Source organism: Dryobates pubescens, chromosome 11 (genome assembly GCF_014839835.1).
Source record: "Dryobates pubescens isolate bDryPub1 chromosome 11, bDryPub1.pri, whole genome shotgun sequence".
Lineage (NCBI taxonomy): Eukaryota > Metazoa > Chordata > Aves > Piciformes > Picidae > Dryobates > Dryobates pubescens.
Genome location: NC_071622.1, coordinates 20,597,858 through 20,625,774, shown reverse-complemented (window position 1 = coordinate 20,625,774; position 27,917 = coordinate 20,597,858). Strand labels below are relative to the sequence as shown.

Below are 27,917 nucleotides of genomic sequence, written 5' to 3'. Positions count from 1 at the left end.
ATGCCCAAAGAAAAATCTTTGGCTAATGCAAAGTAATGGCATCCTTTTGTGGTCTGTGGCCTATAGCACAAGCGTGTATTTGCTCCATCTTGTTACAACAACATTCAAAAAGAAATCTGTCCCTCACAAAACAGAAGAGAATTAAAATACCCTTCATTTGAAAACTGGTAGTCATGTAGAGAAAAAAACCAAATTCTGCTGTTAGGAGAAGCTGAAGCAGTGAATGTCAGTCAGATTGCAAGAGTGTAAGTGAAGGCAAAATATGGCAAATTATTTGTAAATTTTTGTTCTTGATCTTCAATCTAGCTGATTCCCGATAGTTTGCCTTCATCAGTACTCAGTGCAGCGTCAGTCTTTAGTGTGGAAATTAGAGGGAAACTCAGCTTTAGTTTTCATGTCCTGCTTTTGTTTGCAGTTTGCATAGGGGATATAACCTACCCCTTTGCATAATTTTCATTAAATTATGAGGAGAATGGTACTGTATTTAACATTTGCATTTAACGAATTGGGTAATAATAGAATGAGCAGAACAGGTACAAAATGCGAATGTCTCTCTTCTCCATAGTTCCAGGAATAATTTAAGGGTGAGGTTTCACAGGACTGTTAAGCAATCTTACCTACTTCTCAATGTGTTTTTAAAAAGAAAGAAAAATAGCTGAAGAAGGGGGAAAATACACTATTTTTCTTTTAATTTAGAGAGTTCAATATTTTTTTTGCTAGGGTTTTAGACAAGCACTAGTTTCAGCACAAGGGAAGAATTAAGACCACATGGCTGTGAACAAAGCAGGGGAGTGAGGCTGCTTCCCCAATCAACAGCAGCAAGCTGTCAAACTGGCTCAACTGTTGTGTGAAATCTCAACCTAAAGAAGATTTAGTCAAGGAATCTCAATTATTTAGTTTTCTTGTGATTTTTAGCTTAAAAAGTAAGAGGTGTTTGGTTTTTATACTGAAAGAACTAATTTTAAAGTACTGTTTTGCAGATCCCCAAATGTGGTAATAAAGTGAGACTGTTCTGTTGTGTTTTGGAGGTGTTTTTTTAATGGAATTTTGTTATTTTACCTTTGTGTAACATGTTTTTTGTGCAATTTTTTTCCTCTTCTATATTTTTCTTACCTCTGTTTTTTGGGTTTTAGTTTTCTTTTGGTTTGGGGGTTTTTTCAGATTTTTGTTTGGTTTTCTTGCTTCCTTGCTGTCCATGATTAAGGTTCAGGCAGTTCCTTTGTATCTGCTTATTCCCTGTACTTCTGTTGCAGTCATCAACTCTCAGTATCTTAGTGTGAACTTGGTAGTATTTCAGAATGTCCTGTTTCTTGATGTTCTTGCCCCTAGATTCATGTTATTTCATGACCTATTCACTGAGTCTTGGCTTCTTGTTTATTTTACATCTTCTAAAGACAAGCAAACTCAAAAATGCTTAGGAGGTATGACCGGGAAAGACAAAATTAAAAGAAGGGGGTTTTTTTCTGCCATAGTTTTAAGAATCATGAGACTACTTTAGCAGCCTGGCACATAATTTTTACATATTTTTTGAGTGCTTTAGACATCATCCTCTAGGTTTCTACAATACAAAATTTTGAGGAGATTTGGGCTTCAAATTTAGACAATAGTTGAGGGGAGTGTCACAGTCTCTGCCAACTTTTCCGCAGGGGCATAGTAGGACACTTTCTGAATAAAATTTTGATTTGTTTTTAATCAAGCACAGCAGCTTGACATACAAGGTAGGTTACAGTGAAGTCTGTATGCTAAAGACCTTTTTAAAAGCTTTTTAAAAAAGCTTATCCTCCACCCCTCTTCTTCCTGAAGGTCTCTGGAGGACCTGTCCTGGTTTGTATCCAACTCTTAAAGTCATTGTCTTTTCTTGAGGTGCCTATTCACTATCCCTAATGTTGCTCCTCTGTCAGCAACCTCAGCTGAGCATTACCACTGCAGGTTCCCACCAGTAGGTGTGGTGAGCAAAGTACTTTCAAAAGGTTAATCAGCAGCATTCATTAATAACTAGGTAACAGTATCCAGCCTGCAGGCTACTGGTTGTTGGCAAATCGCTCACATGGTGCAAAGCTTGTAGGTTTTGTTCAACAGGTTGAGTGCCTTGTTGCCAGGTTTCCTGCTGGAGGAGGAGTTTGGCAGTACTACTAGGGCGTGTTGTGCAATGGCATTAATTGAAAAGCTTCACTGCTGGCACCTCCAGAACTTCCTCAGGTGTCACAACTCCATGCTGAACTTGCTCACAGGAGTTTGGTATTTTAAGGAAGAGCAGAAGTGCCTTCCTAAAGATGCTGATTAGCTCCTGGAGTGCCTCCACCTGCGCTGGTGTCCAGTCTTGCTAGAGTGAAATATAGAAAAATTTGCTTGATCGTTTGATACTCTTTTGATACATTCCAATAGCCCCCTTTCATGAGGTTAGAAACATGGATAAACCTTCCTACAACTTGCGGACACATAGAAGAGATCAGCTTACAAAGGAACAAAATTATCTATAGTGTACACTCCTGCAGCAACACAGCAAGTCTCCTTCTTAACAGTGTTACTTTCATGTACATGAGTGAAGAAACACAAACACAGTAAGTAAGTGAGGACTTTGCATCAGGTTGATCACTAGGTAGGCCAAATAAAGGTGCTCAGCCTGGGTTAATGGCTGTGATTGCGTCCTATTACATTGCTTACTGGTTTACTTTTCAAACAGAAGTTTGTACTTGGCCTCAGGTTTTGTTGCTTTAATGTCTCTGTCAAAAAGGTGCCAGTTCTTCATGTGTTTTTGTATATTCATTTCATTTTCTGCATTGTATTTCTACATTAATTGCCTAGTTGGATCCCGTATTAAGACAAAAAACTAAATAAAGAAAGCAAATTACAAACTTTATGCCTTTTTTGGAGGACAATAAACTGCCTCAACAAGAACAAAGAACAGAACCCTTTTCTGAGGCAATACAATTACAAAAATATGTGGATTGTCTTTTAAGATTTTTGACCTTAGTGTATCAGAATTATATTTGTCAAATAGGCTTATGCCTTAGTCTGAGTGGTTTTTAGCGATTCCAGTGGGGCTAGTTATGGTGTGAATTATTATTGAATGAGAGTAAGGAGATCAGAATTAAGACCAGCTATAGTCAGAAGGAAAGAGGGGTTTATCTGATTTGTCTAAGATAGATCTTTCCTGCTGCTAACTCCCTGGTCTTTCATTTAGTTTCTTTATAGAGACTTCTGTTAAGACTTCCAAGAGGTCCTAAGAGGAAAATTGAGCATTTTATGTTGCAGGGTTTGTTGTTGTTGTTGTTGTTCAGAAGCAGGGAAATAATCAAGTTATTTGGTTTCTGGTAGTGTTGGTTTGTTTTCCATTCATCCTGCAAATATTTGTTGGTGATATTTATTTAAAAAAAAAAAAAAAAAAAAAAGAAAATAATCTTAAAACAACAATCAAGTAATATAAATTTGGGCTTTGAGTAAGCAAGAGAGGGAGCTTTGAGCTTAATCTGTGGATGAGGATTTCCCAAGTATACAACAGAATTATGTTTAGACCTTACAGCAAGGAGGGTTATAGCTTCTGTTTTCTAAGAGAACAGATTTCCATCTGATCTTGTCCCTGTTCAGAAAGGCTTAGTAACTAAAGAAATCAGGCAGTTTCTCACAGGATTCCACAAAAATGAGACAAACTGGTTTAGCCTCTGAAGTTAGTGGGCCACTTGCTGGGCTCAGTGGTGCAAAATGACTCATCTGACTACCTGAAGGCTTCCCCTCAGGCAACCTCAGAGTCCTACTTCCCTTTTGCACAGGGAAAGCAGCCTGGCCAAATCTGGGCTGCCTCTGACTGTGCCTCTGTGTGAGCCCCTGCAACCAGCACACAGCAGGCTGAGGCCTTCCTAACACCCCACTCTCAGAGGAAGCCTTATTCCTGGCTATAGGAATGGCCTTATTTTTTCTAGGGACTGGCTCTTTCATCCTTTGTAATGCATGTATGAAGTGACTAAAGTAAACCAGGGTATCCATGTGCTGCAAGATGGCCAAAAGAATTTACAGCCTTTGGAGCCAATGGGACTAAATTTGCTCAGGATCATGGCCTTAGTTAGCGTCCTGCAGCAAAAAGGCCTAGAGTTTAGTAAGGAAACTCTCTCAGGGATTTATAGTATTGATGACTGTAACCAAGCCTGGCAGCCCTTGGATCTTGCAGCTCTCCCTGGGCTTAATCAAAGGCCATTGACGTAAACTAAAACATTTGACTTCAGAGAGCTGTGGATCAAACTCTGCATCTACACTGACTGAGTTTGCCCTCTGCTCAGACACTACCTTGCTTTGAATTCTTTTCTTCTGATAGCTCCCTACCCCCTCATTCCTCTCTTCTAAGCTGCTAGGACATTTCACAGGTAAGATACCCAGAAGTGACTTTTGCCTTCTAATGGTGATGTTTCGCTTTATACCTAACTCAGTGCAACGGCTGCCTAGCAGGAAAATTCCTGTTTTCCTGATCCCAGGTGTTGAGATCACATGATTTTGGAAAGATGATTTGACAGAAAACTAACCCCATTCAACATGTCCTCCCCCTTCCCTGCCCCAAAAGGAGTCACTGTACTTTTAGAAGTTTTCTGCATTTGCCATGGTTTAGTGTAATGTGACTCTGAGATGTGAGTCTCAAAAACCACATTTAATGTATGTTATTATATTTACTATGATTCTCCTCTCTCTCTTTTTTTTTTTTTTTCCCTCAACCCAGTTAACTGTCAGTCAAAATTTGGCATCTTGTTTTTGACAAGAGCTCGTTCTTGATTTTCAGCCAGGTATTCCCACCCACTGCAGGTAGGTCACAACAAAGAGGAAATGTCTCTCCATTCTTTCCTCTACAGACCTTGGTGTTTCCTTTCAGGCCTAGTTGTTCAGTCATTATTAATGAGATGCTTTATACTGCATTCTTTTGCCCAGACACTGATGCATAAATAACTTCAGATTTACATGATTAGCTTAATGTTTTTCTTCAGATATAAACTCATTTTAATTTCTTTCTTCTAATTTAGATGGTGTAAATATCATCTACTTCCATATTATTCCAATTTCAAAGTATACCCTTGAACCTCACTTAAAGGCTTGAGCTCTTTTACTTCAGGTATGCATGTTTTGAAAATAAACTCATAAAAGGACCACAATATCTTCTATTAACTTCCAGCTTTCAGTACTTTCAACACACCCCTATTGGAGATTCTAAGCAAATGTTCTCAGTTTCCCTTAACACTGTAATGAGAAAATCTCCTTATGAATCTTCTCTTCTCTGTGGTTTGAAAATTCAATCTCTGTCTTTAGCTTTATAAGATGTGCAGCGTATCTTCCTGAAAATAAAGTTCATACCGATTTAAGCTATTCAGCTGTTTCAGAGCTCTGCTTTTATGTCATGCTTATGGATTTCATGATCTTGGAAGAAGACTTGTATACGAAAACTGTATTTTCTAGTGATGCTCATTAGCAGGGGTATTATTCTTCAGGTTTTATTCCAGTTTATTTAAATTCTGTTGATTTGAGAAAGTGTTGAAATTCTTATTGAAAAGTCACTCAAAAAAAAAAAAAAAGATCACTTAGAACAAGTGAGAGAATAGTTACTGAAATATGTTTGAAGGTCTACTTTATCTAAATTAAATATCTTGTATTTATTAGATAGTTTTCTAGTGATTGCTTGTTCTGCTCTGGTGTAAATTAAAAGTGAGTTGTTGTAAGCTAAGTTGCACAGGTATTGTGACTCTGAGCAAAAAAGCTGCTAGTGCCTTGAAGTAATTCACAGGTGATGAAAAAGAACTGCAGTTTTCAAAATCACTGAGAACCAAGCATGTATTTTTATTTAGCATATCTCTTTTTTTCACTTTGTACCTTCTATGTCAACTGTGACCACAAGTTCTCCCACTTTCATCAGGGAAGCTAGAAATTTACCTTTTATGCTGTGTAAAGTAGCTTCTTAGTCAAGCAAATGGAAAAACATATTGGAATGTTTTCTGGTTAATTGGTTGGAAGAAGCTGAGGTCCTTGCCACTCAGATCCTTCAGCAAATTGCATCTACATGATTTTTGTGCACTCATGGCTCTGAAATTGTCAAGTTGGCAGTGAAGTGTGTGACATGAGGAGTGAGAAAAGGTACTAATTCTCATGACAACAGGAATTTCCATCACTCTTACTTGATAATTTGGTATTCCTTTGCCTTACTTTAGTAAGTAAATCTACTACAGATACAGACTTCCTAGCAAGATATTGTTTTTTAAATTATATTGAGGAATTTAGAGAATCTTAATTGTCTTTATATTTCTGCTTCTGGAAATTACTGTATCAATATAATAACCCTGTTGTTCACTTCTCCCACTGGGATTGCCACAAAGAAATAAGTCTAGGAAATTGCCAAGGCTGGAAGGGACAGGATGAGAAACCCATGCTTTGACAGAGACTTCTGTATTTTCTCTTCCATTGCCATGCTCAGCAAGTCATCCTTACAAGAGTATGTAGAGAGATGTCTTTATATAGAAGTGAAAGCCCCTCAAAGGTGGAATTTTATCTGTAGAATCAGCAAAGAAAATTGTGTAGGGCTGGCTTCACATGTAAACACAATGTGCCCAGCAGCACTTTCATCATTGACCTCCTGATTGGAATTAGGACTTTAACTCTGACCTTGTGCTGTTGTACATTGTCTGTCAAGCCCCTAGCTTTTCTCTCTCCTCTCTTTCCTGTTGCTACTTCTTCTGAGAAAACTGTGGAGGTGTAAATAAGGTAATAGATGCTGTTGCAGAAGAGAAATATAAAGTTGGGGCTGAGAAGATGGGAAGGCCTGTGCTTTTCAGAAGGAGTGAGAAATAAAGAACTGTATATTTTGAGGGATTTAAGAAAGATATCATCTACTGTTAAGATGAAGAAAATAGAGAAAAGGCTTCTCCATATATACCCCTGAAAGCTCATTGCATTTCCCTAGTGCAAAGTTTGGCACAACCACACCACATGCATATAATGATCTTTCCAAGACCATGGCACCTCAAAAATCTTAGTGGTTCCTGCCATGGCAATACTACCCACATGAATTATTGGCTACATCACTGAGTACAAAATTGAACTACAGACTTCTTTGTCCCAAGCAAAGTAGAACAAAATATATCACCTCATAATGTCCAAAATATGTATATCAAACTGTAGAGACTCTTATATTCCATGGGCTATGGCCATGGCCTGGGAAATTTATGAAGCAGGTTCAGCTTTGAATTCTGACAAGGTCCATGTGAAAACTTTGGAGAGAATAAAGCCCACAGAGAAGACTGTGCTGAGTCTCAAAACAGGTACTTAAATACTACTTTGTTTCTGCAAATCTTTTGAAGGCCTTCTATTAACTCAAAGCAGGGCAACATGAACTTTTAAAACCAACGATTTGCTGCAAAAAAATTGTTTTCTATCTCCCTATCATTTCTAATTATATGGCTTCTGTCAAACAGGTGTTTTTCTTTCCAGAAGCCACGTTAGTGGCTAGAGACATGGAAAATAATTTTCCCAAACAGCTACTTCTGTTACTGAAAAATTCAAATTCACTTGAGGGGATTTCCACTTGATTATAAATATCCCCTGATGAATAAATGAGGAAAGGAGGTATCTTGCATGCTGAAAGTTTTTCTGTTATCTCATTATTTACTGGGACATGGAACTAGTGTAACATTTGTCTTTGTCAGAAATAAAAACTTAAGCTAGATTTGCAAGTTGCCTTGACTTTTCTAACTTTTACAGGAACTAATTCTTGGGACTCATTCTGTGAGTGTAAATTTCACTAAGTTCAGCTGACAGAACATTGTGAGGTTTTGCAGGGCACTTTGCTCTCTTTACCTGATTCCACTGGGTCTTTTGAATCCATGTATCTCATTCATAGCTTCTAAAAATCCTTTCTTTTAACATTTGCTTTGGTTTTCCTTTTTCTTTTAATGTACTAAGGGGGGGGGGGGTGTTTTAATTATTATATCAGTGTGTACAATCAGTGAACAAAAAGCCCTATAAATTTCTCCTTTCTCTCTGCAATTTGATTCTGAGCAGATTGTTCTCAAAGCTGCTCTGAACTTCTCCCTTAAGACAAACAAAATTTTCTCTTCAGCTATGGAAGAAAGCATTGCTCTCTTACCCAGAATGGAGCATTCCCAGGAGAAATACTGACTTGTATTCTGAGCACTGCATTCTATCATCTTGAGAGGCAGGCATCCAGTCTGTCTTCCAGTTTCTAATCTAAAAAGATGAGTTTTAGGACTTATATACAGGTCCAGATTTCCTATTGTCCTCAAGCCTACGTAATCATTCATGTAGGTGGAAGGAGTGTGTAAAATGCAGCCATATCAGGATGGCTATACCTTACTGGTCTGACTATAAGAGATAAGGCTATAAAACACTTGGGGAGCCAAAATTCTGCTTTCTGTGTATGTGGATTGAACATGTGGCCTGTAACCTCTTTTCTCCACCACCACTTCTGGAAGTGTTAAATTTTTAAGCAGGAAGAGGTAGGAAATGAAAACTGAGTCTTGCACCAGGTTCTAATGCTTCTTTACTGAGAATCCACATGCTAGGCATGAAATCATCAAGGCAGGTAGGCTCTGGTCTTCCTATGGAACAGACTTTGTGTGGAGAGGGTGGCAATAGTGCAACGCCTAAAACTGACTTTCTGTAATAGAAACTGTGTCTCTCTCAGTTTTCAAAGTGAGAGAGATTTCCCCTGTTTCCAACTACTGCAAAGGGTGTAGGCAATACAAGGGAAAGTGTAACTTTAGAGGGGAAAGATGGTCCTGTTTCCAGGAGAATTAACACAATAGAATTATTGTATTCTGTTTCTTAAAGAGCTGTTCACATGCATGGTTTCAAAAAAAGTGGAGGTGTATCTACAGCAGAAACATCAGCATAATCTTTATCAAATACTAAACCTGTTATGTTTAAGCTGCAGACATACGTCTCAATCACACAATTTTTCAGTGAAATTGTCTAAGCTTTCCTCTACTGTATGGATGGATAAAGAATACTGTGCCTTTCCTTTGTTATTAAATCTTGCCTATAACTGTAAAATAATACATTGAAATAGGTTACATATATGTTCTGGAATCATTAGGGGGAAAAAAATAAAAATAAGAATCTCTTCTCCATGAGCTTCTAAATTGTATGCTGACATGACTCTTATGTAGGTCACTCAAAGATAAATAATAGAGGTCCTCTTCTGTGTTGCAGATATTTGAAAATTATAATTCTAAAATAACTACATCCTTTAATCTTTGAGGAAAATTCTTTCTAACATGCTATATTTTTAAGTATTTAGTCTCTTAATTAAACTATTATGAACCAAGGCATTAAGGAAAGCTGTTGAACCCTGACCTTTCCTGTCTCTCCTACTCACTGAAAATAGACCATTTCTAAATAAGTGACCATTGCCAGCCTGAGGCAGAGGGCAGCATTCACCACCTTATATGCTGCATCTTCTGATGAGTCTCAGCTCCTTTCTAACTTCTTTCTCATACAATATCTATAGATGTATTGAAAAATTGATTGCTTCATACAACTTATTGCAGAATTATTCAGTGAATAAATGACATTGTCATTAACATCCAGTTATAAATACATTTTAATTTTGAACTGAACATATGCTACTTCCCTGCTTAAACTAGCGGCTTTTACTTTCAAAAAACATGCCACAAACCCAGCCATGCTATAATAATAATACTTAGCATCAAGTATGTCACAGTTCTTCTTAGAGGATAGCATCAATATCTCAATTTGATCCATTAGACACAGATAACAAGCTTCTTGCTTGGGGCTTCTTGTTGATTCAAACTGGTAAAGGAATAGAGCTCATGTGTCTTAGGTGTGGACTTGATTTAGTTTCTCATTTGCTACTTTGGTCTGAATTACTAAATAAGCTTTTTTAAGTCTATTTGGTTTATGCTGCAAAGCTGTTACTCTCTTTTTCTCTGCTTTGATAATATTACAGTTCTCTTTCAGAATCAAATTCTCATATCCTATTTAGGCTGGAAAATTCCTTGAGTACTCGGTTATTAGTAACTCTAGTTTCACACCCCTCTTCTCCATAACGCTCATATATTTTTTCCTAATAATTTTTTTCTTATCAGATTAGAAATATATGGAAAACATTCCTTGGCTTCCAGACATGGAAATAACTTTATTTAAGACAGAACCACAGATAAACATGTTTAAAACATAATTGAAATAAGTAATAAAACACTTATCTGCTTCATTTGCCAAAGACTAACTCTGTGTCTGTTGTCAAATACCTGCAGCTAGTAGAGAAAAAAGTAAGAGAGGAAGATGAATGGAAAGGTTATGCAGACATGGGGTTACTGTGCTTTCAGTTAAGCCTGTGGGGCAATGAGTTTAGCCACACAGCAAAGCGCCAAAGTAACTTTGATGAATTCAGTGGAAATTTGCTTGCTTTTATTAGCTGTAAACCAAATGCATAGATTTCATAAAAATGTCTCCATATTTTAAAGAGGATAGTAGAAAACCAGGATTAACCAGAATTTTACAGATGATGATGACAAGAGGGGTTCCACTGTGTTTTGTTTCACAGGATGTCATTAGGGAGTTTTAAATCTGCACTGGCCAAGGTTGCTTCAAACCCATTTGCAGCTGACCCATCACTTTGAAATTTAAGAGAAATTAAACATTTAAGGAGGTTTATTTCAACCACCAATAGAAAACAATAGGGTCCCATGGCAAGCTGAGAGTCTGCCTCTTTTAAAGGAGCACATAATACTTCAAGAAAAAGTATTATGAAAAGAAGCAATGGTGTGCAAATCAAAATCACCCCTTTGTCTTTCTTGCTGGTTCTATGCTTGGGAAAAAACAGACTGTAGGGAAGAACTCAAACCTGTCTTTATTCAGCCTCTAAAGACAATTATTTTCCCTCTGGATGAGAAAGAAATTTGGGGTTAATGGTGGTGGCAGACTTCCACTTTAATGACTTTAATTTTCATGATCAATACAGGCAGGTGGCAACAATGCTCACTTCAAATAACTACTTATTGGAGATTACAAATTGATTGGTTTGGCTTTGGAGTTTGGGGTTTCGTTGTGGTGGGGGGGGGTGTTATTATTAACATCCTTCCACTGCTATATGTGATTCTGATGTTTTTCACCTTCTCTCTCTGTCTGCAACACTATTCTAACACTCTTCAACATTTACTCCTCAAGGTTTGCATCATTCCCTTTGCTAGACAAATAGAGATTTTTATTTCTTTCTTTATTTCTGTGATTGGATTTATCATGTTTTGTTTTTTAATATCTGTAATGCCCTTATTTTAAATTCACTAATATTGTGGGCTTTTTTGATTTGGTGTTTCCTGCAGGTGATAGCACTCCAGGGACATCACTTCACCTGAGACAGGACACAATGAGGCCAAATATTGGGTAAGAGACCCATAAACAACTGGAGATCCTACTGTGGTAGACTCAATTGGACTTCTTCATTGCTATTTCTGAGCAAGCTGAGATCAAGGTAGGCCTTCCTGTATTTCTCATATGCATTTACCACATATCTGAATTAAATCTGGCAGATTTCACTAATGTTGTTCGTTGCAATGCTGTCTGTCAAACCTCTGAGCCTGCAAGCTAGCTCAGGACTCAGGCTAAGATACCAAAATTGCAGCATGACATGTTACCACTTAAGCACTTAATTATATGTAAGTAGACAATGATCCACATTGTACCCTCTACAAAAGAGCCACAAGGAAAAATAAAGTCTTACTGCTTTGCCAGCCAAAAGAATCTTTGCCAACACCAGGTGGTGGGAAGCATGAGACAAGTGAGACGGGTGACTCCTGGCATTGCTTGTGCAGCCATGGTGACAATTGAAAAAAAAAATGCTGCTTTTCAGAGAGAGGCCAGGAGCTTTTGGTGTTTGGTGTCAAGGAGCTGAAAAGGGTGCCACGAGAGGCTGAAAAACCTTGCAGGGGCTCCTAATGAACCATTTTCTGTCTTCCTTGTCCTACTTGGTTGACTGTACTTAGCTGGCCACTGTGCTCTTGTGTCCAGGTTTTGCCAAATGGTTATTTTCCTGCTTGCATTTGTTTCTTCTGTATTCACATCTCTGCCTGGAAGGGTGCAGCTGAATATCAATTAAACTATTGGGATTTTTCTGTTGAATTCAGCTAATCTCTCCTGGAGTGGTCTCATTTAATTACCTTGTTTCAAATAAGAGTTTTATTGGGAAATGCAGATGAATATGAACATGAAAGTCATCCATAAACATATATTGTGCTTCTGTGGCATTTATATCCAACTCCTCTTTTCTAGTAATACTGGACAATCTCAAAGACATTAGGCAGGGGCAACTGGGAATAAAGTGAGTTTAGTGGACTCTGTAGATCTTACATGTTTAATAGCTTCATGTAAGGTACATAGTAGAATAGAACAGAATAGAATTAACCAGGTTGGAAAAGACCTTTGAGATTGAGTCCAACCTATCACCCAACACTATCTAATCAACTAAACCATGGCACCAAGTGCCCCATCAAGTCTCTTCCTAAACATCTCCAGTGATGGTGACTCCACTACCTCCCCAGGCAGCCCATTCCAATGGCAAATCACTCTTTCTGTGAAGAATTTCTTCCTAACATCCAGCCTAAACCTCCCCTGGAACAGCTTGAGACTATGTCCTCTTGTTCTGGTGCTGGTTGCCTGGGAGAAGAGACCAACCCCCACCTGGCTACCACCTCCTTTCAGGTAGCTGTAGACAGCAATAAAGTCTCCTCTGAGACTCCTCTTGAATACTAATATCATGCTGTAACTTCTTAAAGAATTTTTTGTTATCTTAATAGAAGAAAACCTGTCTTTATAAGATTAATTGGTGAATCAAACTATGTTATATAAACTTAACTTTGTGCTAGGGATGTAAATGGTATAATTGAAAACTAATTGCTAAAATGTTCAGAGTGGTTGAAAAATCTATAGTCTGTGTAGCCTCTGCTTAGTTTAGAAAATTGAGGCACTGTGATTTGCACTTCTCTGTTTCTGGTTCAAATTTATAAGATAATAATAGCAACACATTTTGAAGGCATATCTGTAATGGGACCTAGAAATCATGCTGCAAGGTGCTTAAGGCAGTGACAAGTGTCACTTGAAAATAGAAAGGTAAGCAGTCAGTGATGTTAGTCCTTTCCAAGATTTTGTTGTAGGTTATGCGAGGAAATCTCATCTTTTTTTTAACTATGGAACAAAACATTACTTGAAAGAAGTATCTGTCTTGAGGAAAATGTGTCTATTATGTGTTTAAAGAGAGATTTACTTTGTACTGCATGAAAGCTAGATATGCAAATTAAGTATTTTCTTATAAATTCTTATGGTTGTTGAAGATATTTTACTCAATTCTTTTCAAAAGAGGAAAAAAAAAAGTATGACAAAGAGCAGGAATTTAAGCAAATGGCTGGGATCCAAAGGACAGATAATGCAGGCTCCAGCTTCATTTTTAACAGTTCACTTGCATAAGTGAATATGTTCTCTATTTAGAAAAATGAGAATATGAAAGATGTAGTGTCAGTGATTCTTTAGATTTCCCTTCTATTGATCAGAGTGGAAGAATTTGTCTTTCTATACACATAGTTCCTTTTTTCAAGTTCCCAGCCTCAGTACTTTGTGTACTCCACGTGGAGGATGTATGCAATTATGCCTTACTATTAAAGCCAGATAAAAGAATACAATCGCATTGCATTGTCACAGAGATAAAGGATATGATAGCTTATTGTTTTAGCTGATCAGCAGGATGTCCTAGCACAATGAATTCCCATCTCCTGGCTTTGGCTTCTTTTCCAATTCCCGAGAGATACAACAAAGAAAAATAGTAATGATGGCTGTAGTCCTTTTGCTTTCACTTTGTGTGAATATTGTAGTAGTGGAGCCTCCTGATAGGACAACAACTACTTGCACTTACCTGAAAACCAGTGGCATCACATACTGTACTGTGACTGTATTGTGAGTCTATTGAAATGTTGGACTTGTGTGATAATAAGAGTACAGGATAATAAAAACCTGTTCAATATGTGTTTACCTATAGCCTGGTTATAACTGGTACCTTACCTAAAACCTCTCTTCTTAAAACAGGTCTATTGTAAGTCCTAAACATAAATACCAAAAGTTTCCTCCCTAAAGAAGTTCTTGGAATTTTAGTTCTTGGAATGTGCCATTCTGGACTATATCTGTCAATTATTGCAAACATTTCCACAAAAGGGACAAAGGTTCTAGATCTCATCTACAAAACCTCAACTATCAAAGGACAGCAGTAAAATCATTGAAATATTTTTCTCAGAAATAAATAATAGACAGCTTCTCTACTTTGTATACTTAATTTCTTTATAGCAATTGTTTCTTCTTTTGGTTTGAGCAACCAGAAAGCAAAGACAGAGCATCTCCTGCATCTGTTGCTCTTCATAAAAACACTTCCCTGCTAACAGCCAGGGGTTTAGCTCGGGCCATACCAGCCAATTTTTGAAGGAACCCCTTGTTAAAATATTCATAACTGAAAATAGGGAATTAGGAGAGATGAGACAGTCTTCTCTTCATACACTCTATTTCCCTGAGGTGCTGTGAAAGACATGTGAATTTCACAGGTACAAAATGTATTCACCCACCTCTTTCTTGCACCCCAGAGGCAGAGTACTGTGCAAAAGCCCTCAGAGCCACACTCAGGAGGCTGTGAATATTTGAAATGCACTCACAGACTGAGATTTTGCATCTGTACCGGCAATTCAGGTTAAACACCCTAAGTTTTGTGGTGGATTTCACAAAATGGGATCATTCAGAGACCCTGGATTGCACATTATAGTGGTGTCCTTCAAAATATTCACAATACCAGCTTCTACCCCTCCTCCCATCACTCAGCAAGCAGCATAGCTGGGCTGCCTCTACTAAGGGCCTGAAAGATCAGCCTTGATGCAATTCTTTAGTTGGGGGATCTTGTGCCCTTCTGAGGCCACTGAGAAGCAGCAAAAACTATACTCCTGAGTCTATAATAGATGCAAATTGTGCAGATGAAGGAGAGGAAGCTCTAACAGCCGTTGAATGCAATCTGTGAACACTACTGTTTCGTTTATAGTGATGCTACCTAGGCATTTGCACTTAAAAGGAACAATAAAGAGGTGTCAGAACAATCGCAAGGCTGCAGAATTTAAACTACAGCAAAGACGTTTTGAGCCATGTGAAACATTGCCTGAAAAAGATCTGTTTTTCCATTAGTTTTTGGTTTTTTAACTGAAGGCTGTTCTAGTTCTCCTTGTTTTATGACACGGAATGGTTCATTTGCCTTCAAAGACTCAAAATGCAAAAAGGTAGCGAAACAAATTAAGTCAAAACTGCAATGACTGGTGAAAACTGTATGAAGTATGTCATGGATCCTCTTTATGTCTCTTCAGTTTTGAAGTAGCTTTGCTACATAACTCAATGGTTGATTCATTAACTTGCCAGCCAATTTCGAGCAGAGCTGCTCGGGACCAGCATTTGGGACCGGCATTCAGGACCGCTCCGCTTGAACCGTGAACTTTCTGCCTGGCTGTGATAGATAGCAGCAGATTCACTGTAAAGTTCCATTATTATTCTTCAGACAAAGGGCCAATACTCAACTGTTGCAAACTTTGTATGTATGCATGTATTGCTTTGAAGTTCTGAACTTCTGCTGCCTTTTAGTCTCTTGATTTGAAGAGGGTGTTTGGCACAGATGAGAAATTGTACATTGAACAATTAGAAGAAAATGTCTAGTGGCTGTCAACCAACATACAGTTACTGATTAAGAAAGAATAAGGGGCTTGCATTTAATGTCCTGTTAAAAGCACAATACACCGTGATTGTAAGTATGATTATCTGTGGGTGTTGTTACTTACCAGCTGCAAATGTGAAAGCTACATGTGTCTAGAAAAACAAGGCAATAGAAGCATTTGCTGTTAAACTACAACAGGTGTCTACAAAGTGAATGTGGAGTCTAAAAAGGAATATGTTGTTTGTAAAAAAAAAAATAAAATTAAAAATACATATATTAATGTTAAGATTGGCTTTGTAGCTACAGCAGAATAGAATGCATTATAGGACCTGATGCCATTCTGGATCTTCTAGACTTCCTATTATCTAATTTTTAATAATGTAATTAATTTGAATTCCATTAGATCCACATTAACACCTAGTTGGGACAAAAGGTACCATAAATGTGGTAAAGTCCCATACACTTGTGTCAAGCAGTAAACTTAAATGAACTTGCAAAGCCATGGACTAGTTCAATTTTGTAAAGGAAAACCTGCCTTTGAAACCAACTAAATCAATCCCTAGTTCAAATTAAATTTAGGGTATCCTGTGAAGCTCCGCTACGCAACACCAGTAACAATCAGTGCTTAAGGTGCAGGCAAATAATGTTTCATTTAAAAGAAACTGAATGAGAATTACTGACAGAGAAAGTTTTTGATGCTGTTTTGTCATTAAAGTCAAATTATAACATTATTGTCTTAATCCCATATGTCTCAATCATCTCTCACTCCTTCTGTCTCTCTTTAATGCATAAAAGGCCCTGTGCATGGTTGTTCTTGTGTCTTCATCTCATTAAAACCTTGCCATGCAAATGTATCGTAAGTGTTGCCTGAAGACTTCTGTCTCATGCAAAATTTAGTTTAAACTCTGCTGGCATCAAATAATTTGTTATGCACAAACCTTCTGTTTGGTTTGCTGACGTTCCTTCTTAGCTGGCTCTCATGGTGATTCATTATCTCATGATATAGATTTCCAAGTATCATCTTTATATTGATTTTTATATCTGTAATAACTACTCCACAGAATATGGCTCCACTTGGTGTCATTGATCGCATCAAAAATTCAAGGCTTACAGAAATACTAGAGGGCTAATTGGTAGCAGAATATTTCAGACTTGATCTTAATGCAGTCTTAATCATCTGCACTAACCTTACTTGAAAATTTCCTTGTTGAAGCTAAGGGAAACTAGTGAATAACTGGAAATGACCTGGTGAGAACAGGTTGCACCTAAGAACTGTAAATGTGGAAAACAGAGATAACAGACTAGATCTGAAAAACAACTTTCTTTTGTCTTTTCCTCTCCACATACATATTCTTCATAAAGAAAAGGCAGTACATATTTCTCCAATTAGCTGTGTGGAAAAATGCATGCTCACTGCATCGCATACTGAACAGCAGGCCAAATGGAATTGAACATCTCACTGGATTGAAAGAAAGCTATTACATCTGACAAGTTCAAAAACATGTGCTGTAGGAATTTTTTTTTTTTAATAGTAATCAAAAGAAGGTTATTTTCATCTTTAATCTTTTATGCAAAAATTAAGGGCTCTATTTGCAAGCTTAAGACCTCAGACAATCCAGTCTGGTTTGAATGTAGAATATTTGAAAAGATGGGTCAGAGCAGTAATCTGTGAGTCCTTCAATCTGTTTTATTTGTCCTAATGTGTTGTTTAAAGCTTCTATCTCTTGTTAAGTTTTTCACCAGCATGATCTGTCAATGACAGGGAGATAATATGTGTGTCCATACTTTTTTCATTACTGTATTTGTGACATTTTTCACTAAGTTATCTTCTAGGATTTTGCACTACTGAGTTATATTCTAAAACTTCAGGACAACTGAAAATAAACTGCACTGATATACAAGGGATTTTTTTTTTTAGAACACGCAGTGATAGACGAAGAACGTGTAGAGACAGCAACATGTTACAATCAGGAAAGATAATTTCTCAAAAAAACTGCCCTTGTAAATTGCTAAAAAGCTGTAAAAAAAAAAAAAAAAAAAAAAAAAGAAAAAAAGAAAAAAGTCTCCCAACAGCCACATGGTCTGTGGATTAAACATAGCAAGGCAGATTGTCCAGCTAGTACTAAGAGTATCAATCAGGTCTACTCAATCACTTCTTGCCAGTAAAAGACATTGAAACAGCACCAAGTCTGCTAGTTCAGTCAGTCACTGCATGCCATCTGTGCAATAGGAACTGCCTGGTATGCTTCGTAAAAGATTAGAAGAACAGTTAGAAACATGGGATCTCCCACAGGAATGTGAGAGACATCATATGTCTGGGAATTTGGTGAGAATGAAAATGAAATGTATTGATAAACTAGGCTGGAATAAACTTGATCACTTTTTGACTAAATTTCTGGGGAGATCTCTGTCCATACAAAGCCTCTGTGGTAGGCAGACTTCTTTTTTTGCACTAGACTCTATCACGTCTGTCAGCTTAGCAGTAGTTTCTTTCTGAACAACCTAAATTTGGAACTGGCTATAAGAAATTCACATTATTCTTGCAAAATCCAATCGAAAACACATTACACGGTTAACGCATCCACACACCCCTTATGCTGTTATGTTTCTGTTGTCACTCTCAGACTGATAGGAAATTGTCTACATCAACTGAATCTTCTCAAATGGGAATCTAGAGGCTCTTTTCATTTCAGATTTTTACTGTATTCATCACTATAAACTGCAGAATATATTCATGGAGTAAAACGATCAGTCAGGGAGTGCTGTGCCTTATTTTTAGAGAAAGGGCCAAAATATACAAGGTCAGTCTCTACACTGCTTGTTCAGAGTAGTGAAATGACTCCCAGAAAATCTGTCCATCCCTGCAGAACAATTCCTATGAATAATTCTGTACAAATACACTCCTTGGCCATAGCATGCATGAGGGATTTATGGTTTGTCCCAGGATCAAGAGGCTATTTGATGAGGGAAAACAATAGAACTGGAATGTAATCTAAATCTACTATTTCCAACCTTGTATTTCCACTTTCACTTAGTTTATAATTGGCTACCATTAACAAAAAAAAAAAAAAAATAAAAAAAAAAATTGCACATTCACTGACTTTTAGTATGGACTTGTTACACACCCACTATTTACCAACTGGTAAGATGCACCCACTATTTACCAACTGGTAGAACTGGTAGGTGCAACAAATTGACAAAAATTAGATGGCTGAATATTTGTACCTGAATTCAAATATAAACACAGGGGGAAACTTCACCTCTGTGCTCCCACCAACAAGATAATACAAAAGGCTCCTAAAAGCAGTACCAAAGCAAACATTATCCAGATGTGTATTGAGTCTTTGCCTTTCAATCCTTTTAAGACATTTTTCATCATTATGTTATTTTCTAGCTATATTATTAATTTTTCAAGGATGAAAAGTGAGAGGAAAAGCTACTAGTGCTTCCAGCAAAAAGCAAACTTTGAACAGTAAAAACTTGAGATCACTTGTTTGCTTTCACTTCTACACAAAATGTTTTTATTCCATTCATTCTTTTGTTTACATGAAAGTTTAGGGTTTGAAAGAAAAGAGCAGTGGTCTCATGCCTTAGTCACATGCTATGAGAAAATGGAAGAATTTCATAGTATAACTCACAGCTTTTAGTAAGCATCATTCTTCAAATATATCCCTTATTTTGTCCACCTGCCAGTGTTCATAGTTCACGACATGTAGCTGTGAGGCCTGGTTGTGCTGCAGGTCATAAGAGTAATTCCCATCGATTTCAATGGGTATTACATGCATCCTGCAGCGGAAGAGTAGGACCCTCAGGTTTCACTGAATAGCAAATAGTTATGTAAAATCCACGGGTCCTATTCTTTCACTGCAGGATATGTTGAAGTCAATGGGAGTTACTTGTTAGATGCTGTGATGGAAGAACTTACCTTTATAAGATAAAGCTGTTTATTCATTGTTGCATTTTGATGAATTTTTTACAAAGACCCTAGTAATCTCATTTTTTCTATAGAAAATATATTAGCTTCTGATCTTCCTTATTCGATTTAAAAAACAAAGCTGACCCCAAAGAAAACAAAGTGAAAGCCCACCGAAGAAATGGGAGAAATCTGAATTTATCAAATCACCATGAATTCAGCATAGATGCTGAACAATTCTTTGTGAGAAACTGAAATGTAGTTATTCTCATTAAACACTCTGTTCATATCAAGTATCCCAACACAAATACCTAGTGTTAGAGCTACTGATCTAAAGAGATCTAGAAGTTGGCAAATCAATACACAAATTGGAATCTAATTCTCAACACAAAAACTTTCCAATGGCTTAAATTTAAAGGCTTATTTTTCATCAAAGCGATGTTCACACCCAGAGCAGAATTCAAATATCTCCTTCATTAGCATGCTATAACATCAGCTGAAGGAAAAGGTTTCTTCTCTTCCCCTGGCCCTCTCCTACTAGTGCTAACCTTGGTAGTTTGAAAGCAGCAAAGAACTTAAGAAATGTGGGCAGTCTATCAGTTTGCTATGGTTCATTTTAGCTAATCCAGACATCCAGCACAGCAGGGGGAAAACTGCTGTATCTAGTGAAACAAGAGCATGAATAATTAAAACTCTGTTATTAATGAACTTCCAGTCGTTATGTAAATGAAACTGATTTCAAGTCTAATTTGTCAGCCTGAATTCTTTTTCTGTTCTCCTTTTGTCTAGGACAAGAACTCATCATAATGGACTTGATAATAAAACACTAGCAGACATGCTGTGTGCAGTGCCCATCTGAGTTAGGCTTTTAGCATGGTTAATTGATACAGTTACTGCAGGATACATCTATAAGGCATTTTGTATGGCTTTACATTTTACATGTTGGGGTTTTTTTTCTTTTTTTTTTTTAAGCTTTTTTATTTTTCTTTTGACAGTGCTAACTATTCTTTGCACATTCTTCGTTACCATTTACCTTTACATGAGAGGTGGCTTGTAATTACTGGCTGGTAAATACTTTCCTTCACATGTCATGTGCTGTACAAAGACAGCAGAGTTCAGAAAGGTCTGTGGGAAGGGAAGTCTGTAGTTATCAAACAATGGCTAGCAGTCACCAGAAGAAAAAGCCTGTCAAAGCACAAGGCTATCAGGCACTGGATCCTTACCCTATTGTCTTGGATTAGGTGTCAGTCATCATCCTGCCCACTATGAAATAACCAGTACTGAAGTTAGGTAGAAATGAAGAGCAGTCCTTTGGGAAGGGTAAGACTATGATCCAAAGGAAACACTGAATTTTACATTTTACTTTACCCAAAACCAGGCAGGATCCTCTGAAAATAGGCCACGCACTGTATTGAATTTGTTGTAAAGGTGATGAGGTTGAAGGGTGGCCTCCACCATTTAATTTTCAAATTTTGATTTTTTTTTTTGAGTCTTCTTATTGTGCCCTTCAATTTTCAACAGTTAAGTCTCTTCTCTCTTTTTTTTTTTTTTTCCCCCTCCCTATTAGCTCAGATTTATATTGTCAGGATAAGATGTTTAAAAGAACAAAAAAAATGCCAGTGAAGGTTCAGGGAGGATAGGAGGATGAGGAGCATATACTTCCCTATGTACCTTGTGCTAAGAAAAGAAGAGATTAACAAAACAGTCATCAAAATAGGATGACAAAAATAAATTTTAAAAAATCAGCAACACAAAACCACAGAATCAGCCTAAGCCTAACCTTAAGGAGGGGCACAAGAAACTGTCAATTTTAATCACAAGAAAGCAGTGAAGTTAAAACTGTTTATTTTATCCTGTGCCAGAAACAACGCCTATCTTTGTCTTTTGCAAGCTTTTTTCCCTGTTTGTTTGTTTTAAATATCAGGTGTGCTCTTTGTGCAAGTTTTTTTCCTTTTTTTCAATCAGCTTGCTTTCTTTAAGAAGCCATCTGGTTGGATCATGGCCCCTCCAATTCTGACTGGAATCACTTGCATCTTGTGAAGATTCTTTAGGAGTCTCTTCAGAAGGATCATAAGCTGTATCAGCTATTCTGCCCTTTTTGGGTGATTTTCCACTGGAAACTGGGGCAAAATTCTTCTGGAGACAATTTCCTTGTAATTCACATACTTGTGCAGCTAGGACTGAGGTGGGTTTTCCATTCCACTTGTTCATGTCCTCCCCATGATCACGTAAGTAAAACCATAGGGTATGTCATGTTAAGCTTGCTCCTCATAGCCAAAACATGGGACCATATAGGTGGGGAGTAGAACATGTTTGCTTGGATTTGCATAACCTTCTGGGACAGTTCCTTCACAGATGAAACACAAGGCCTCTACAGAGGAACAGGGATTTCCCTCCTCATTCCCAGGGCCTTCTACTCATTTCATCTGTAGTTTGTCCTTGGCCGTCTTCCAAAGGCAGAGATAAAGGTTGAGCAACCAACCCTGGTTCTTTCTCTTGTTTCTATGATGACCTTGATTCATTATCATACTTTGCCAGAGAGGCTCCTTTCCTTAGATATTTCTTTTTCCATACAGGGGCAGCTGATACTGGCACAGGCAGGTTCCCTGGTGCAGCTGTCATACCTGTTGGTCTGTAGGTGCAGAGAACTTCACTCGCCCCTGAGCAGTCTGAACAGTGATGAGAAGGTTTCATTAGGCATGGGCCAGGCCTCAACACAGTGATTTCTCTCTTGGGAGTTCCCAGGCTGACAACAGAATTTTTCCAAGCTTTTCCACAGCTTGTCAGGATTTTGCACTTGTTCAGGGTGAAATTCAAAACCACTAGAGGTGACCCCCATCCTATGCACTTACCCATATTCTCCCACATATTCTGCCATTTATAATTATCCATCCTTGGCACAGATCTCTCATTGGTATTCTTGGGAGAGTTCTGTAGTGCTCTGTACAAAACTTGGCATGCCAGTAACCATCACAGCTCCAAGCCATTTTCCTAAAGTGACACTCAGCACTGCAGCAAGTGATACAGGACCCCAGCCTATTAGCCCCATCTGTCCCCAGAAAGCAAATACATCAACACAGTGAATATATCATGTCGGGGGGCTTGGGGGAGGGGAGGGGGGGAGTATATATATAAAGCTCTCTTAACAAGTGTCATGCCTTAACTGAATCCTCTCATTATATCACTTCCTGTCTCAACCCTTTTGTCTCCTGCCAAAATCAACTGTTTTAGTTAAGACAGCTGCTTTCATGCCCCATGTTGGGCACCAAATATGGACTGTCCTGGGTCAACATAGCCTGCTCTCACAAAACCCCCCAGACAACAAAAAGAAAAGGAAAAAAAAAACCAAAAACCCCCAACTCTGGATTGAGATAAAGAATACAATGAGATAATATAATGCACAGTTACCTTAGCCTGTTTGCAGCAAAGCACAGCAAAATGCAGAAGCAGTAGAAGCCAGTGACCCCCACCTGCTAACACACAGCCCTTATGTTACGATCTGAATGTAAAGCCCCATGATACTTTGCTCTAGCCAGCACTTTTTTCCCCCCCCATATTCTCTTCCACCTTAGGCTTTCTTTCTGTGACATCTTTGTATATATGTCTAACTAAATGGATAATGTTTAGAATTATCTTCTGGGGCATTTTTAAAGTAGGTTGACCTGTTGGCCCTTCTTCAGCCTGCCGGGTGAAGTCAGAGATTGTTGTAGGTGTGGGAGACCCAAGGCAACGTGTGAAGGCCTAGGAACTGGAAAGAACTAAAGCAAAAGGAGACAAGGAAGTAGGTGGTGAATGTAGAGAGAGGTGGAGAGGTGACATTTCCTTCAAATGATAATGCTGAGATACAGCAGTAGCCGCAACCAGGGAAATGATGTGTCTGTGGATAAGGAGAATAGAGAGGCAGAGCTGAGGCATATAGGGATGTGGCATTAAGAAAGGTCAGAAGGTATGAGAAGCTGGTCATATAGCCTACAGCAGGATTATTATTTTTTTTGCTTTGGTTAGAGATTGATGAAAGATGCTACAAGAATGGGAACCTGAGTGATTTCTTTTATACACCTTCCTTAGAGATACTCTTGAAAGTGAAGATTTTCTGCAAATGTTGTGTTAGGTATTAGCAGGATTCTAAAGAAAGTATTGCTAACTGTAATGATTTTCAAATAAAGCTTTTGCCCTGAATTCTCATTCATACATTTTATCAGTGCTAACATACAAAGAGGCTGGATGTAGACTGCTACACAAAGGGTACAGAAAGGTCCATCCAGGACTTAGGGGCGCCTCTTTCAGTTCTTGGGTCAGCTTGACTTGTTCAACCTCCAAACCCTAACAGAGTTCATCTGAAGTCTGAAAAGGGGAATGGCTGTCTCCCAAACCCATGATTGGCTGGGAGGGCTTCCAAGTGTACCCTTAATCCACTGTGTCACACACTAAATTGTTGTATGTCCAGCAAAACTCTGTCCTGCCTGGAAGAGATCCAAATGCCAGCAAGGAGGGGGAAAAAAAAAAAATATTTGGCACTATGCTTCTTAGTGACTGGGGCAGACACCAGCATCAGGCTTTGCTTTGGATAACTCTTGGGGACATTTCGATTCTCATGCTTTCTTTCCTGTGTAAGTTGTAAAAGGTAGTCAGGGAATATTGTGCAGTTTCTGACAAAAACCAAGTTTTAAACACAACTAATTTCTGTCATCTCTTGAGCAGGGAACTACATGATGCTCTGAGGTTTGGTGTACTCAGAGTATGCATTAAAATTGCTGTGGGAATATTACAGGTTGAGAATATCTATCAGAATGTCTTTTATATCTGTTAGCCTGACCTTATTATTTTTAAAATAATAAGAATTATGATTATTAGAGACTTTCTGAAGCTTAAAAATGTTCTTGTAACATAAACATAATGTAAAAATCTATTTTAGCTCTATGACTAGAGTTGAAAAGAAGGAAAAAGAGAAGATAGGGAAAGAAGTTACATGTTTCAGGAAAAGAAGTTTTGTATGACAAAGCAAGTGTTTATAGAATGCTTAATTTTAATTCAGTGCAGCTAATGTCCTAGTTTATGTTTGGAGTAATAACAGCGTAACACAGAGCTGTAGCAAAAATTTGCAGGTTTCCTTTAGGCCAATAACAGTTGCTATAAACACGTCAGGCTATTTTTAATTATTATTCTACTCCATCTACATCCAGCAACTGGAGGGGAGGGGAAAAGGAGAGGGTTAACAGTTTTTTACAGTTTAGAAGGATTTTCTTCCTGTCGCATTTAAACTAAATATACACAGGTGGCTAGGTGGCACTGTGGATTAATGTACTTTTGAATTAATGTGCCTAGAGTGGCTTGTATCACAAAGTGAGCATATCTGAGGTGCAGATTCACTTCCCCTCCTCATTCACCATGTGTGCAGTCTTTTGGGTTGCATTATTACTTATATGAAATAGATACATGTGTATTTATGGACCTATATAGTACTTTGCAGCCACTGTGCTGAAGATGGCTGGTTTAACTTTAAGAAAGAGAAAGTCACCTAAACTGCAGAAACTGGTTTAAAAAAAGACAAAACAAACAAAAAAAAACCACTAACCTTTTTAGATGTTTGACACTGAGTGAAAAACTAAAGAAATTTAAACAATTACTTCTGCAGCTCTGTAGGAACTGAGTGTGCTTCAGGGAGCGGTGGGTTCATGCTGAAGCGTGAAATACCCAGAATCACAGGCTGTAACCCTACGGAAATCCAACCACATCAAACAGATATGCACACGATGTGCAAAGCCATCAGCAAACAGTTTTTATTGTAAAAATTATAGTTTTTTTCAAGAATGGTCCTTCCAGTGCAATATTCATTAGATGTAGCTTCAATAGCCATTTCTACTGAAGTTGTTGATTGCAGTAATGTTTGCATGAAGCCAGATGAACCTTACTTTTCAAAGGAGAAGTTGCACCTATATGAAATACTTTCCTTCTTTAAGAAATAGGAATTAGTTTTATATCACCAATAGCATTCAAATATTGCACATTCTTAGCTTCATCTAGTCAACTCCAGAGGTAATAATCACTATAGGAATTTCAAAAAGGTAATTACTGTGTATTGCTTAATTATAGTTTATTAAGATCAAACATACTTAAGTATTTAGTTAATGTAACAGGAAAACACAGTCTGTGTTTATAGTTTTAAATGAAAACAGTGCAATCTGTACAAAGCCTTAAAAATAAAAAAGTGAGTTTTGGGATACAGCAGTTCAGATGTCAAGAATACTGAATTAGCCACCTTCCCTGTCGTAGTATAAAATAGCTCTTGTGGTGTGAGGCAGCAGTTCTTTATGACAAATGGTGTATTCTGATGGTTACTACTTCTTTCTACTAAAGTGGAATGCTGAAACAGAGGAGAATAAACATATATGGATTATTAACTGCTAGATATTCTTTCATGTTTATTATTAGTCAAAGGTGCATGCAATTAGTTAAAAAACCAACTTTGTAAAAATCCACATGCCTGTAAAAAGCAAAGTGGTTAAGAAAAGAGTACATAACTTCTGACTAGATGTATTTTGCTTAAATTGAACATGAAGCTACCACATCTACTAAAGGCCCTTGCAGCCAGGAGACTTGACAGCAGTTCCGTTAGTCTAGATAATGAACATAAGTTACTTTGGATTTTAGCTGACTTTGAAATTAAAGTCTGAAACTATTGGATGCTGCTAGGAGAGCTAAACTATAGCAAAATGGACTTAATAAACTCCATTGTGCAGTTAGATCCCTAGTGAGATTTGCTTTCCATCCATGACCAATTGGTATTATTTTTTTGGTGACTGGTACTTTTGTCTGTGAGGCTGGGATTCCTGGGAGTGATTAGCACTTTTCAGCAATGATTGACAGGTTGTAGCAGCAATGAGACAATAGGAAGAATCATTAGGAATTCAAATGCAGATTTTTGTTTGCATGCTTTAGGACTGATTTGAGTGGAAGTGAAATCTAGATATGAGGGCAGAAATCAGCTATTATTTTGTCCATTTTTATAAAATACAAAAGGGGAAAAATGAAAATGTGCTGAAAGAGAAAATGGAAAAGAGGATAGACAATAAGATCACATTGTTGAAGAAAAGATTCTCCTTCTACATCAGTTTGGGGGAGAGGTGGGTGGTTGATTTTTATTTATTTATTTATTTGTCTTTCTGTGGAACTTGAGTGTTTTGTACAGTAGTTTTGAATACTTGTCAGAAGTAACAAAATGATGCTTTTAAACTTTTAGAGTTTGTAGTTCAAACATGTTTTCTGCATACTGAAGAAAACTCATGTGTAAGACAGCAAAGATTAGTGTCACTCAGCAGAGGAAATGCATATGCTGGGGCTTGATAAAATTATCTCTTGCATCTAAACAAGGGGCCATAGGGAAATAATTATAGTGACCAATTTCAAGCATTGACCAGCAATTAATAATTATTCATAATGTCATGTCAGTGGTGTAAATTATGTAAATATAGTAGCTGTGTCCCTAGATACTGATTCCAAGTGCCTTATAAGTAATATTTTTTTTTTATTCAGATTATAAATGTAATACACTGTACATGACAATTTAATCTAGTTTGGCATCAAAGCTACCAAGATAATACAGAATTATACAAGCCTAATCAAAGTGGGAAAAATCAGATGAACATCATTATTTTGGAGAGCTAGTTTAATGGGAGCTGACATTTTCAAAAGAGCATGGATTCTTTCTCTTTTTTTTTTTCTCTTTTTTTTTCTCTTTTTTTTTTCATGCAATTAATCTGAACTAGGTTTTCGATGCAATAGGCTAACAGAACAAAACACTGACTAAAATTACAGATGTGAAATTATACTTCATATCTTATAAAGTATTAAATATTTGACGCATTTCAAGTATGATTCTCTGCAGCCCATACTGTTTGCATTAAATGATCATGGCTCTGAATTTTTATTCCTAAATTTTGTTCTTTCCAGGGTGTGCTATGACAATCTTTCAAAATTGTTGTATCTTTTTTCTTTTTCAGTGTTTCTATCAACAATGTTCTGTAACTTTGATGCTTCAGATCCTAAAACATTCCGATTACATTAAAAAATGCATTATATTAGCTAGCATAGATTTCACAGAAATGTGTTATGTCTCCCAAATATAAAATTGCAATCACAAGGGGAAGGCCTTTTGTGAGGGTTTCAGCTCTATGCAGTTTGGCTTTGCTGGACTTGTTAACATTTGGGCTGAAAGTTGTTCCAGAATTACTCAGTTATTGATGAAATTTGGTCCTGATGATATTTTATTCCTCTAACTGT

At 37.5% G+C, this 27,917-nt stretch overlaps 1 protein-coding gene across 1 annotated transcript in view; it reads left to right on the top strand.

Annotated features, from left to right (window-relative positions):
• Nucleotides 1-11,354: 11,354 nt before the first annotated feature.
• Nucleotides 11,355-27,917, top strand: part of ADGRL2 (adhesion G protein-coupled receptor L2) — a 316,422-nt gene continuing 299,859 nt past the window's right edge. Inside the window, exon 1 of the mRNA XM_054165502.1 lies at nucleotides 11,355-11,388. The gene's annotated coding sequence lies outside the window, so the exon portion shown is untranslated. The remainder of the gene's footprint in view (nucleotides 11,389-27,917) is intronic.